The 13,657-nt window shown below is 41.6% G+C and overlaps 1 protein-coding gene across 1 annotated transcript in view; it reads left to right on the top strand.

The window, feature by feature from the left end:
- Positions 1-4,061: 4,061 nt before the first annotated feature.
- The window catches only part of chl1a (cell adhesion molecule L1-like a), a 50,217-nt gene continuing 40,621 nt past the window's right edge, over positions 4,062-13,657 (top strand). Inside the window, exon 1 of the mRNA XM_031845075.1 lies at positions 4,062-4,273. The gene's annotated coding sequence lies outside the window, so the exon portion shown is untranslated. The remainder of the gene's footprint in view (positions 4,274-13,657) is intronic.

Raw genomic sequence — 13,657 nt, forward strand, 5'->3', positions numbered from 1 at the left:
AAATTGGATGATTTCTTCGGTGAGCAGTAGTTCAGCCTTGTGCTATAGTTAGAAGCGCTGCTGATCGCTGTCTGAATGATCGCCTTCCAAAAGGACTATCAGTCAAAAGCAGATGGCAGTGCAGATTCCTCTTGATATTTGGTTATATGGCTGAAGGATCCTTTACATGTGTGAATCCTATGATTCAGATTTCATCTGAATCATAGGCAACCTTTTGATGAAGCACATTTAGTTTGCATTTCAGCCAGATATATTTTATCTATAGAGGCCCACATGAATCAAATCTCACACTCACTTCAACATTTATTGCATCAATATTGATTCTGATCATTTGATATTAGCTGTCTAAATCTGCCATTCATAATAGAAAGCCAACATCAAAATGATTTTCAAACACAAATGTTGTTTTTTTTTAAAATACTGAGCTTAAATGTGTCCCAAACCCTTAAAATTTAAGAGTAAAAAAGTATTTTCTTCTGTGTTTTGTGCACTTTACACTTTCTCTTCTTTGCGTTAACTCATCTTCCTTCAATTATCTGAAGGTCAGTGCCACACTTTGGATTTCAAATTAAGTACCATGATGTTTTCTGGTCAGGCGGAAACACAACACAGAAAGAAAGGCCGTTAATTGAAGGTCACTAAGGATGTCACAAGGTTGATAAGATGGTAAGTACTGAGTTGTTTTTGGACCACTAAGCCACCAGGGAGTCCTCTGTCCTTTATTCAACCTGCAAGACTATGGTGAGGACTTATTTTGGGTGAACTGCAAGGTCAGTATATGAGGTGATTAAATACAATATTTTACGGCTGAAATATCTTAACAGACGGCAGCATGGAAATGTCAAAGAAATGTCCCCCAAAGCTTCCTTTAGTGTTTAACTCCACTAAATAAAATATATACACAACAAAGCCGGCAGTAGAAACACCAGAATAACACTGAAGAATCCACAAAGATCTTCCACATTCAACCATGAACAAATCACTGGGAGAAGCAGAAGCAGTGGTGCAGCTGGTAGGTCATTATGTTTCATATTCACTGTCCATCGCTTGCCTGAGGTTGACACTGTGTGATATAAATCTCACCTTCTGTCATATCAAAATTGAACATTTCATTTGGCCTAACGAGTCAATCCACATTCCCCAGCTCCTCTAAAGTCACATGACGTTATCAAACGATGTTTGGATGTGCACAATATTTCCTGAAATTACATTTAAAGCCTGGTTTGTATTATTTCAAACTCTCTGAGCTTGCTGGTGTTGCTGCATCCCTGGTGTGCAGAGCCATCAGAGATGTCACTAGGGGGCATTGTTATACCACAGGAGGGACGACCTGCCACCAATAGAATATACATCCATTACTATAGCAACAGATTTTCCCACACACGATATTTTGCACGTTTTCCCCGGAGTTCAAAAAACCCAGGGCGGAGGTCAATGTGAACTACCATTGGTTCTGTATATATATATTGATAAAAATCAATTGCAATGTGGTGGCGTGAGACTCTTCAAATATTTGAGTCATTTGTTCTTTTGTTTGGGCACATTGTTTTTCCATATGCCATAGAAATACTTGTATAAAAAAGACATACTCAAACATGGAGAGGAATCTGTAGGTCTCACTTATGAGCGGTGAAGTGCTTTGAGCAAGAGAGAAAACACAACTTGAGGTCAAGATTACAGGTCAGTGTAGCACAATGGCCTCATAATGGGTGAAAATGTGTGATCTCAAAGCCGTGCTTCGATGTCTCTCTCTCTATGGAGGGTAATGTCAAGGTTCAGCACACAGTATTCAATGCCGGTTTGAGTGGCAATTGGAATGTAAGCTTCTTCTCTATAGCTTTACAATTAAGTTTGGACCTTGTGGGAACGGAGCATGGCGTGGACAGCTTGAGAGTGAAGAGCTTTATGTTCAATAAGTGTCGATGGAAGTAAGTTTAGTTTTCTAGTGTACCTACAATCCATAAAGAGCTTAATAGTCTCATCAAGATTGAACTGAAAACATTTAAAGGTTCTCTATACCAGTGATTCTCAAAGTGGGGTCCATAATTAATTTGCTATAAATTAAAAAACAAAAATGCTCTATCGTTAAAATATGAATATCTACAGATAGGGACCATTTGAGCCAATAAAGCAAGCATATGGTGCCCATTACTCCCAACCACGTTAGCTTTGGACCAATAGAAAAGTTCTATAATACAAGTTCCAATGGCAACAACTAGTATAACCTGAGCAGAAGATGAAGTCGCTAACCCTCTGTGTGTGTTGTAATCTAAGCTTGTCTGTGCTTTGTTGAGATAGCCGGGCTGGCCGCACTGCCTTTTAGTGCATATGAGCATGCCATGTGTACCCCACTGGATAGTTCATGGCCTCCGCTCTGCACTGCTCCCAGACGCCATGTTACAGCTGATAAAAGTGCATCCCCAATCCCCCTCAGGTAAACACTGTTTGCTCTTCACTCACTGTTGCTAGTGTTTGAAATTGTTTGGACGCAATCAACCTCACTACTATAGATGCCACTAACTCTTACACACTGCTCCTCTATGAAATCAAACCCTTTTTGTAGTGTATTGAAGGGCCCGGCCACAAGAACATTTTTAAAGGCCTGACATTAACCTCGATTGCTGAAGTGTATGCCTGGAAATTACAATCTCAAAAACATAGTCCAAGTAAGAGTACTTGTCAACACAGATCTATTTTTACGCAGGTGTTCACAGGAGACAGAGCATCCTCACTGTGTGATTTGATCCTCCGATTACACAGCGAGTATCAACAAAGACGTACTGCGCATAGAAAGAAACGCTTAGTCTGTGTGTTTTCAGTATCCATGACGAAATAAGGTAAATGTATTGTGTCTGGTGAATAAAGTGAAGATACATCTGAATCACGGGTTTAACAGGCAGGATTGTCACTGAAATACTTATTTGAAGTCTTGAATTTGTCTAACAACAGAACTGATTACTTACTATGTTACTGTTATACAAAAGAAACGGATATACTGTAGGTATTAGTCAGCATCAGTAAAGTTAACTTGTATCAATAAGATTAGAAATGAGTGCCTTCTGAGGGTCAAAACATTCTGATCTTAGTTCATTATATGCCAGAGATAGGCTCGTAATAAATGATCTTCATTAGTGATTGATCTGACAGTTATTTTCTTGATTAATAAATGAATCATCTGTAAAATGTCAGAAGATAGTGGGGGACCATTTAATATAACTAACAGTCCAAGAGATTCATGGTAGGCTACTATAGAACAGAAAAAAATGCAGTTAATATTAATATTCAGATTATGGGACTGATCTTAGCTTACATAGTTAAAGCTGCTTTTGAGCTCAAATTTGTACCATTACATGTGAATGGAATATTTTCTGAATGGAATATTTTCTAGAGATTTTGACATTGACAGCTATGAGCATCTGAACATGGGTGCAAAAATGATGTTGCTTGTTTCACATGTTCAGGCAATTTGTGTAAGTCTGTGTTTATCTCCCGGGAATGCTCTCTCTCCACATTCCTGCACTTCACACCCCTTAAGGCACGCAAACAAAGCACTTCGGATGTCAGAACGTTTCAAATCTGGGACTGTGAGATACACAACACATTTCCCTTCTTGTTGGGTGTTGATTGTGCTTGGTCACTCATGCTGATATGACTCTGCTGCTGCATGGAGCGTTAAGTGAACTCAGATGGGTGTGTCGCTTTGTACAAACACTGGCATAGATTTGTGTGTTTCCACCAACTCTTTCACGCGAGTGCACGCGAGATATCACATTGTACAGTGTCACTTTTCCATTGAAAGGAAAAGTTATACTCCAGCTGTATCACCTGTTCATTTGTGCAGACAGCAGAGAAAGAAGGAAAGTCCCTTCAACAGACATTCATCCTCTTTAGTTAATCAAAAATAGCAGCGAACGTGCATGAATAAGAAGTGACTGACCTTTAAAATCACTAATAACAAAGATAACTGACTTTAATGAGGAGGCACACCACGTGTTTCCTCCATAGCCTATCAGAAGTAGCACTGTGCTCATGTAACGCACCTTCCCCAATGATTGACAGTCGACGCACGCATACACACGCGCAACGAAATATTCCCCACGTTTTGCGCACGCACATATTTTACTCCAAGCCTGTGGGTGCCAGTTGTTTATAGTATATGACAGCAGTCATTCCAGTTGTCATCACTTATAAACTTTGGACACGACGAGCTTCTCACGAGGGAACTGAAGACGAGACACCTGGAAGATTCTTGATGTCATCACTCCAGTTTGGGGTAAGTTGCACAACTAAATAAACTTCCAGACAACTTAATGATGTGTTATCCAGGACATTAAAAGGCACTCGGCGTTGACACAGATGCGTAAATTGGGACGTTAGAAGAAAGTCAGGACAATAAAAAGCCACCGCACTCCATCAGACCATCGCGCTGCAAGTTTGAAAGTCAGCGTAAATCAGGAGCAGTCTCAGGTAAAGACTTTACCTGTGAGCTGTCTGTTCCCTGTGGAGCTCAGACACAAAACAATCAAAAACGAATCAGTACCGATGCAGGCTATCGGAGCCAAAGTGTAAGTTCTTGCAGTGAATGAAAAAACCCCCAAAAAAAACAATTTATGATTTCTTTATCTTTGCTATTCATTGTCTGTGCGGGAGATTCAGTGTTTTCACTATGTGCTTCTCCCTCCCTCTGGAGATGAGGCATTTTTATGGACACAGTTTTTCAAATGATTATATTTCATTCTGACATTAGTACCTGTTGTAACTGTGCAATGCATTCTCACATTGATATTTAATATCACATCACAACACTGCTTTATAATCCGTACTCTCTTTCATGTGTTTTACATTCCCCATAATGTAGCTATTCTATCTGCTTCCCAATCAAAATGATCTTTAAAGTTATACAAAGTCATTCCCATTTTCACCCCTCAGTCAATGCTTATTGGATATTGTGACCCATGGTCTGTAAAGGGCTCTAAACATTTGGAACATTACAGAGTTTGTACCACTTTTCTCTCTGGTAGCAGGTTGCGCTGATTACAGTTGAGATGTTGGCTCTTCATTTCCTACAGCAGATGTAATTAGAGTGTTAATTAGTTAGCATTGACAGCATTTTTTGAGCAAACGATTAACCTAAACATTGGTGATTCTGGAGTCATGTTAAACTCACTTGCCTTCCACCTCTTTCAAGAGTAAGAGTCCCTTATGAATGCAGACGGTTCATAGTGAGATCCCATCTCTCTGTGGCTCTTCCTCTGTCTGGCCACTTAGAGAGTGAAGAGGAGTGGTGGCGGGTGAGTCGCCCAGAGCATTGGCCACACTCAGCCCTGTGAAGCCGGCCCATTCAAGCCTCAGCAGCTTTGTCATAGTGCAATGGGTGAAGTCTCTCTCTCTTTGTGCGACCCAACTTGACCGAAATGTGATAATTAGGGAATCCTGGGATCCTTGCTCCCTGTGGTGATGTTCGGGCCAAACTTTCAATAAATGAATTTACAGTACGACAAGTTTAAGCATGAGAAACAGGTCAGCTTTCAATTCAAACTACTTTGAAAATGATCCAGATATGTGTTCATTCAGGCGTGGCGTGATCTGGCTCACATTCTCTCGCCTTCACATGTGTGCAGGGTCATGTAGTTTTAGGTGACCCTGGCTCAGGGGGGATGTCGGTCATGAGGTGCCACAAACACACACACATTTTCCACAGGTCTCACACTACATGAGAGGATACCTTTAAAACTAATAACTTCATTCAAATCAGCCTCAGCTGCACCTTGAGATCAACTTTAAAATTTAGCATTTTAACATACTAACTGTATGCATGATAGCAATCTACAATCTTTATATCAAGCTGTATAAAAATATATATTAATAAGCAGGCTATGCACTGGTGATGAAACGGTTAGGGGGGGTGTCATGTCACAGCAGCAGCAACAGCAAGTATAGTTCAAAACAAAAATCAAAAACAATATCTTTCTGTTTTGACTGTTAAAACAAGACATCGGAAGCATTTTTTCACTATTTTCTAAATGTCTATTGACCGATTTATCAAGAAAACAATTAGCAGATTAATCAATAATGGAAATGCTCGTTAGTTGTAACACTGTATGCAATCACAATCTTTCAGAAAACTGTGTAAAATACCCATTACAGTTTCTCTGAATGTAAATACATGTATTCCAAAGATATACAATCATTTATGACAAAGAAAAGCATCAAATCCTCAGATGTGATAAACAGGAACCAGCAAATATTTAACATTTTGGCAAAAAAAGCTGCAAATCTTTAATTTTCTTTTGATCATTGCAGCTAGTTGAATCAAGCAGCCCACTTAAACACGCATATCCGGCTCTGCTATCTGCAGTGTGAAGATTTAAAGCTTTTTTTCCTCTCTCTCGCTAAGAAACACTGTGTCATGCTGGTTGTTTTGACTAAAGGGCTCTCTTCAAATATGAATTGAACCTTCCAAATCCATGGCTCACCGGCATTTTCTGGTTTAGAGGCAGAGAGAGGATGATAAATTCTAAATGTCAGATGGTGAGTGGTTTGTCTGAGTGCACTTCTTACGAGCAAGCGATTGAATGCCAACTGACAGGGGATTCACGCTGGAAATGTCATAATGCTTTGACACCGTGAAATGGAAATCAAAACTTCCCAAGGCAAATGGCTCACTGGGGGCAACAATGAGAGAACATCATTGTGAAAGTGTCCCTCCCTGTAAATCACCTCCTACTGCTTTACCAGCGGTTGTACACACAGTCACCCTGGGACAGGTATGTCCAACATGTGTTGCCACATGCCAGCCATACTGTCTCCACCTCTCTACTTTGCCTCCCAGACAAAAAATGGAGGGATGGTTGCCTTTCAGGAACATCTGTAATTGTATAATTTGAGCCTGTCAGAGGAGTGTTAGTCATTCAGTGCTGCAGTTTGACTGGAGGTAAAACCCTGGTTTTACAGGAGGGGTAAACTGACTCTTACAAAACTTTCAATTTGGTGAAATGAATATTAAATTATTACTGTATTATTATTTTACATTTCATATGTATCATATTTATAAAACATTCTGTTATTGTGTAATGCATTCAATGGATTTGAAATGCAGCCAAACGTTTGGTGACAGAACCGAGTATATTTAGCTGCTGTCAGCATGTGAGCGGCTCATTGTTATCCATTAGGAGCAGCTAGTCCAGTGTAAGAGCCTTACCAGGCAGGGGGCGAGTTCCTCAGCCACTTAATCAGTGACGCGCTGGGAAGAGTAAAACTCCATGCCAGTCACTTATAGTCAACAACAATGTGCTATCAACATGCAGCCGCTGCATGGAAGAAAATGACATCACCAAATAATCTAATTTTGTGGTCAAATAAACCGTCAAGGTTGCAAATAACTTCCAGAGGGATTTCAGACGGTTAGATGTGTGCAGTTGTTGTTATCAAATTCTTGGCACTATAGGAATCAATCTCGATGTTTGAACTTTATTGACGAAGCAGACACAGTTGGGGATTCCCTTAATTAGAAATGAAAGGAAGGGAGGCAAACACACACAACAATCATTTAGTATAAAGCGATAAAAAGCTTCTCACCCCTGCAAAATGCGAAAGTCATTAAACAGCCATAAGACGCGAAATTATTCAATGTGCAAAGCTCTCTAATTGCAGTAGGAGCAACAACTATGTCCAAATGAACATATTCTAAATGAGACTTACAATCTCACCGTCAAATCATTCATCATTACTATCATCAATTCAACAAAATTGTCTGTGGGAAACAAAATGCAAAGACTGCTTTAATGTAGGTGTCAAAAGGGCGAAAAATATCTCATATTCAGAATCAGAATCAGAATCAGAATCGGCTTTATTGGCCATGTATGCGTGTGCATACATGGAATTTGACTTCGGTTACACATTACTCTCATCGTACATACTCACATATGAAATATATACAATAAACAAGAGAAATATAAGAAAAACAAGGACATTTAACAGCTATATACAATATAAGTACAAATATATCCCAAACAAAAGTGTGTATGTATATATATATAAAATACAATAGTGCAAACAGAGGTAGTGCAATATGACTTATTTAATTGTTCATGAGGGTGACGGCCAGTGGAAAGAAGCTGTTCCTGTGTCTGGTGGTTTTGGCGTACAGAGCCCTGTAGCGCCTACCAGAGGGGAGGAGTTGGAACAGCTTGTGTCCAGGGTGTGAAGGGTCTGCAGTGATCTTTCCTGCCCGTTTCCTGACTCTGGAGGTGAACAAGTCCAGGATGGAGGGCAGGCTGGAACCAGTGATCCTCTCCGCAGACCTGACAATCCGTTGTAGTCTGTTTCTGTCCTGTTTGGTGGCCGATCCAAACCACACAGTGATGGAGGAGCAGAGAACAGACACTGGATGATGGCTGAGTAGAAGAGGATCAGCAGCTCCTGAGGTAGGTTGAACTTCCTGAGCTGGCGCAAGAAGTACAACCTCTGCTGTGCCTTTTTCCGGATGGTGTCGATGTTGGGAGCCCACTTCAGGTCCCAGGAGATTGTGGATCCCAGAAACCTGAAGGTCTCCACAGCGGATACAGTCTTGTTGTGTATGGTGAGGGGGGCAGTGTTGGGGGGCTCCTCCTGAAGTCCACTGTCATTTCCACAGTTTTGAGCTTGTTTAGCTCCAAGTTGTTCAGACCACACCAGAGGACCAGCTGTTCAACCTCCCGCCTGTACGCAGACTCATCACCGTCCCCGATGAGGCCGATGATCGTTGTGTCGTCTGCGAACTTCAGGAGCTTGACCATTGGGTCCTCTGAGGTGCAGTCGTTGGTGTAGAGGGAGAAGAGCAGTGGGGTGAGCACACATCCCTGGGGGGCGCCAGTGTTGATAGTCCGGGTGCTGGATGTGATTTTTCCCAGCCTCACCTGCTGCGTCCTGTCAGTCAGGAAGTTTGTGATCCACTGACAGGTGGAGGCTGGCACAGTGAGCTGGGAGAGTTTGGGTTGGAGTATCTCCGGGATGATGGTGTTGAACGCGGAGCTGAAGTCCACAAACAGAACCCTTGCATATGACCCTGGGGAGTCGAGGTGTTGCAGCATGTAATGCAGTCCCATGTTGACTGCATCATCCACCGACCTGTTTGCACGGTAGGCAAACTGCAGGGGGTCCAGCAGGGGTCCTGTGATGTTCTTCAGATGGGTCAACAGTCTTTCAAAGGATTTCATGACCACAGACGTCAGGGCGACGGGCCTGTAGTCATTTAATCCTGTGATGGAGGATTTCATGGGGACCGGGATGATCGTGGAGCGTTTGAAGCATGAGGGGACTTCACATAGCTCCAGTGATCGGTTGAAGATCTGTGTGAAGATGGGGGCCAGCTGGTCAGCACAGACTTTCAGGCAGGAGGGTGACACACCATCTGGGCCTGGTGCCTTCCTGGTCTTCTGTCTTCCGAAGCAAAGAATGAATCTGAAAAAAAAAAAGTGATTGTGTTTGCTTTTTCAGAGAAGCACAACAATCACACATTTTACATATCAATAGCCTCGGAGAAAGCATTCCAGTGGATTAACTGTTTAAAGACTGTTTCAGAAGATAATCTGAGAATACTGCATACATGAATAAATTCAGCAGCCTGTGTGTGTACTTGAGAATGTAAGATAGCAGCTGTCAGAAACACACCGTCACAATGGATCTTTGAATGTTTAATTGATGTCGAAACTGAAATTTGCTTAAATTCGTATTTTTGTCTGAGGTGCCGTTCATCATACAAAACCCCCAAAAGTATCTAAAGGGAGATTTTTATGTGTGATTAAAAAACTATCAGGTGGCTCTGCTGTGTCGTTCCCATGGTCTTTCCTGCTGTGAGTATTAGTTTGTGCAGTAACTCCCTGCTTCTGTGCCATAAAAGGACATGCAGGATTGGAATCCCTTTCGCACTCCTCGCTGGATAATTTAATGATGCTGTGTTGGCTCGATCAGAAGACGACCATGGAAGAGAAACTAAACGGGCTGAGAGCACTGATGTGTGTATTTGGTGTGGGGATTTATTGCTCTCTTCCGAGGACGGCCAGTCCTCATTTGGAATGCTTGTGAAATATTTACAGGAGTCACTGACACAGGAACTCACCGCCATCAACACTGTGGTTTAAAATAGAGGGGTCACTGTCAGAAACTGATTGTGTCTTCAGCCTGTCTGCCTTTTCACATTTGTTGACAGATGTGTTAGCATCAAACTCTCCCCTGTCAAGGGATTACGCTTGTATCCTGTGGAAAAGTCTTTAAAATTCCCAGTAAATACTTCCAGCATAGATACCAGCGGTCCTGTTTCCATGGTGTCTGGCTTTCTGCCTCGCAGCTCTTGCAGTTTCTAAACAACCCGGAGCAAAGTTCACGACCGCTCCAGCCGACAACTGTTTGGTGAAATCAACGCCTCACACAGGGGGCACAAATAACTTTGCACCCTGTCTGAATTGGAGCAACTGAAGTTTCTCCACGAGCACAAGAGGAGCAGGATGATCTGGCTTTGAGGGCGGTCACGTATGTTGTCCTCAGCCTCCCTCTACCCCCCGTGCTGCACTTTTCAGGAGCTTTTGTACAAGTTCATTTGAGAAAAGGCTGCATTCCTCCTAGCAAGTGAGGAACATGGTTTGCTGGCACTTGAAATGCTCTTCACAGCATTCATATGGACTCTTGCTTTTGAACAGTGCCCTCACTGTTAAGATCCCGCTTTCAAGACAAACGCTCACTTTGAGATAGAACTACAGAAAAAAGTTGTGACATATGCAGCACATTGTCTTGTTGACAGCGCGTCCCCGTTTCCAAGACTATGAAGTAAACATCCTCCCCGCGTGTGGGTCACCCCCTGCAGATTTCTGAGTGGATCATTGCAAACTTTGTTTTGTTTTGGTCCTGGAACCTGTAGAGAGGGAGCAACTTTAGATAGGCTTGTTCAAAATCAAGACATGTCTCACAATCAACCCTAGTTCTGACTTTACAGAAGGCCCACATGTGTGGAAACATAATGATATGAGGTCTTCTGTATTTGACAGGAGTACGGAATTTGGCTATGACGCACAATGTTCACGTTCATACATGTGCTGCTGCTTTAAGGCTGAGATGTTCCACATGAACCATCACGGATGACAAACTAATAGTCGGCATAACATGTTTTTTTTGTTTTTTCCCATGTACTATTTCCAGTGTATTCTTAGATCTTCTGTAACTTATAAAGTGAACAGTTCTGGGAGGAGTATTTGTCCTCACCGAAGTGAAAGTCCAAACATGATAAAAAAATACTGAATTACTGAATTAAGTAAATGTCCTGCATTCCAAATTGCAAAAATGAATACGTGTCATCAGCAAATGTATTGAATTGTTCAACCAACAATCAAAAAACTCACTCAAAATATTCTCATTTATGGCAAGGAAAAAGATCAAATCTTGACTTAAACAATTTTAAAACGTAAGAGCAAATAGCGTAGTGATGCATTTAATTAACACATATGTTGAAAAATATTATCTTAGAAGCTTTTTTGATAACCATTAGAAGCAGCAGCCTTTTTTATGCTTCGAGTTTCACCCCTATGGTGAGCATGTTGCGCAAGTGTTGTACTAGCAGTGTGCTATTGTAATGCCATTGTAATGTTGTTTTATCTTATCATATTTTCCCCAGGCCCCTGAAATCCTAAATTCTACTTTTGTAGCACACCATGGGAGAATTAACTCAGCCCAATGATTTTGCTCATCCACTGCTGGTATTCCTAACAACGGGCTCTGAACTGAATGTGTGTCTTTTCCTGCTGCTGGAATTTGATTCATATGCTAATGAGTTAATTCCCATGGATGAATTAATTCCCATGGATTTCTCTCTCCTGTGCCGTAGATATCACCCCCAAAACTTGGCCTCCCCCCCTCTCGTTTTCCGGCTGTTATTGTTTCTCTCGCGCTGTCTGATTGTCATGCATTCGGTGGGTCATAACCTTGCTCACAGTAATCTGACACAAGACTCTTGTTTGCAGTTCTACCTTGAAAGCAGGTGTTGATATGAATCCGCATCATCCTGCATCAGGCCTCGCAGAGGTTCAGGCAAATCAGCATGCATCCCCTTGCTTTTCTGAAATCTCCCTCAATAAAAACCTTTCCCTCAGATCGACATTTGTTTTTAGGTGACTTGAATCTCTGACTTTCTTGTGGAAGGAATCTGCCGATCGAAGTGCAAAATAGTTTACAGAAATCCAGAAATACTTTGTGATTGTTTGTAGGGGTCTGTTTAAATTGTATCGAGAACATTGTGAACTTAATTCTGGTAAAACAGTTGAATCACCGTCATTAATCTGTGTTTAAAGTATGGTAAACCACAGTTAACCATAGCAACAGACTTCTGTGTCCTTAACTTAACCTAACTAATTTAACCATGATATACTGAAGCAGTAGCTCACGACAGGATGTGACATGTTGTGATTTTTATTACAACATGAGGGCATTGTTTGGCCTGGCGCAAAGTGGATATCTGATATAATCACAATCCGTCACAAATGAGCTATTGCTTTTATAAAATAGTCATCAAGTATGACAGTTTTGCACACTTGGTAATAGTAGGACTTTGTGCCGCAGGTGTCCTCTGAATGTCCTCCTTACTCCCAGCAGTAACTTTTGCGTGAGAGTACGAGGTATTTGTTAATTGTTAGTCAGCAAAGTTGCCAAGGGGGATGTTGCAATCGCTGACTTACAGTAAATAGGCTTCAGTTAAGACTTGGCTCTGAATGTGAGACCAGCCTCCATGAGTGAGTTTAACCACAACCTGCCAACAAATTCACTGTGTATATTGAAACATTTATTAACCTGATTGATGTTGTCCCTTGTGTGGCCCACCTGTTCACACGCTAAAAGATGTCAAACGCTGTATCATCTGCATACAGATTGATCCGGGCCACCGTGTCCTTCTGAGTATTTTTTCTCTGCTCTCGCACTTCCCTCTGTACACCAGCTCCCAAACTTCCGACTCAACACAGTGGAACCCCTAAAACACTCTTTAATGGACCCTTTCAATTGGGCGCGCAGACCAGAACAAACACTTTCATTCATGGTGTTCCAGAAATGCTAATGAAGCACGGCCCTAACACCTTCATGGGGGTACCCCTGTCATGGGCCTGTGTTAGACAGCAGTGAGGCTATCACTCAGACAGGGTGATGCAAGGTACAACACTATGTCTCTAATTTAGACCTACCAATCTGATGAGTGTCCTCAAATGCCATTGGCTCTGAGCCATAGTATTGATGTAACAGATTAAGGGCAAACTAATTTAAAAAAGGCTGGAATAGAAAATTGATGTCAGTTTCCAGAATCGGCACATAAAAGCCTCAGCTGCCTTTAATGCTGTAATAGTAGCATATCTTATCCACCATCACGCACTCTTATATTATAAATACCCCGATTGTGTTTTTAGTTGACCTTACTCACTTATTTGAGATAATCTAAGTCTTAAATTAAGGATCAGTGGTCTTTTTTCTTCATTACATTTCAATTTCAGAAATGGTTGTATTCTTATAGGATTGGTTAGGTATTGTGAGCCTTGTCCTGTCAGAGTTTGCTTCACATGTAATGATGTTTAATAAATAGCTTTCACCTGTTAAACCCCACAGACCCGGTACCTTGTCCACCCCTGTGGCGTCGTTACAAAACGTC

This window comes from Anarrhichthys ocellatus, unplaced genomic scaffold, assembly GCF_004355925.1.
Source record: "Anarrhichthys ocellatus isolate YVR2014 unplaced genomic scaffold, GSC_Weel_1.0 scaffold5, whole genome shotgun sequence".
Taxonomy (NCBI): domain Eukaryota; kingdom Metazoa; phylum Chordata; class Actinopteri; order Perciformes; family Anarhichadidae; genus Anarrhichthys; species Anarrhichthys ocellatus.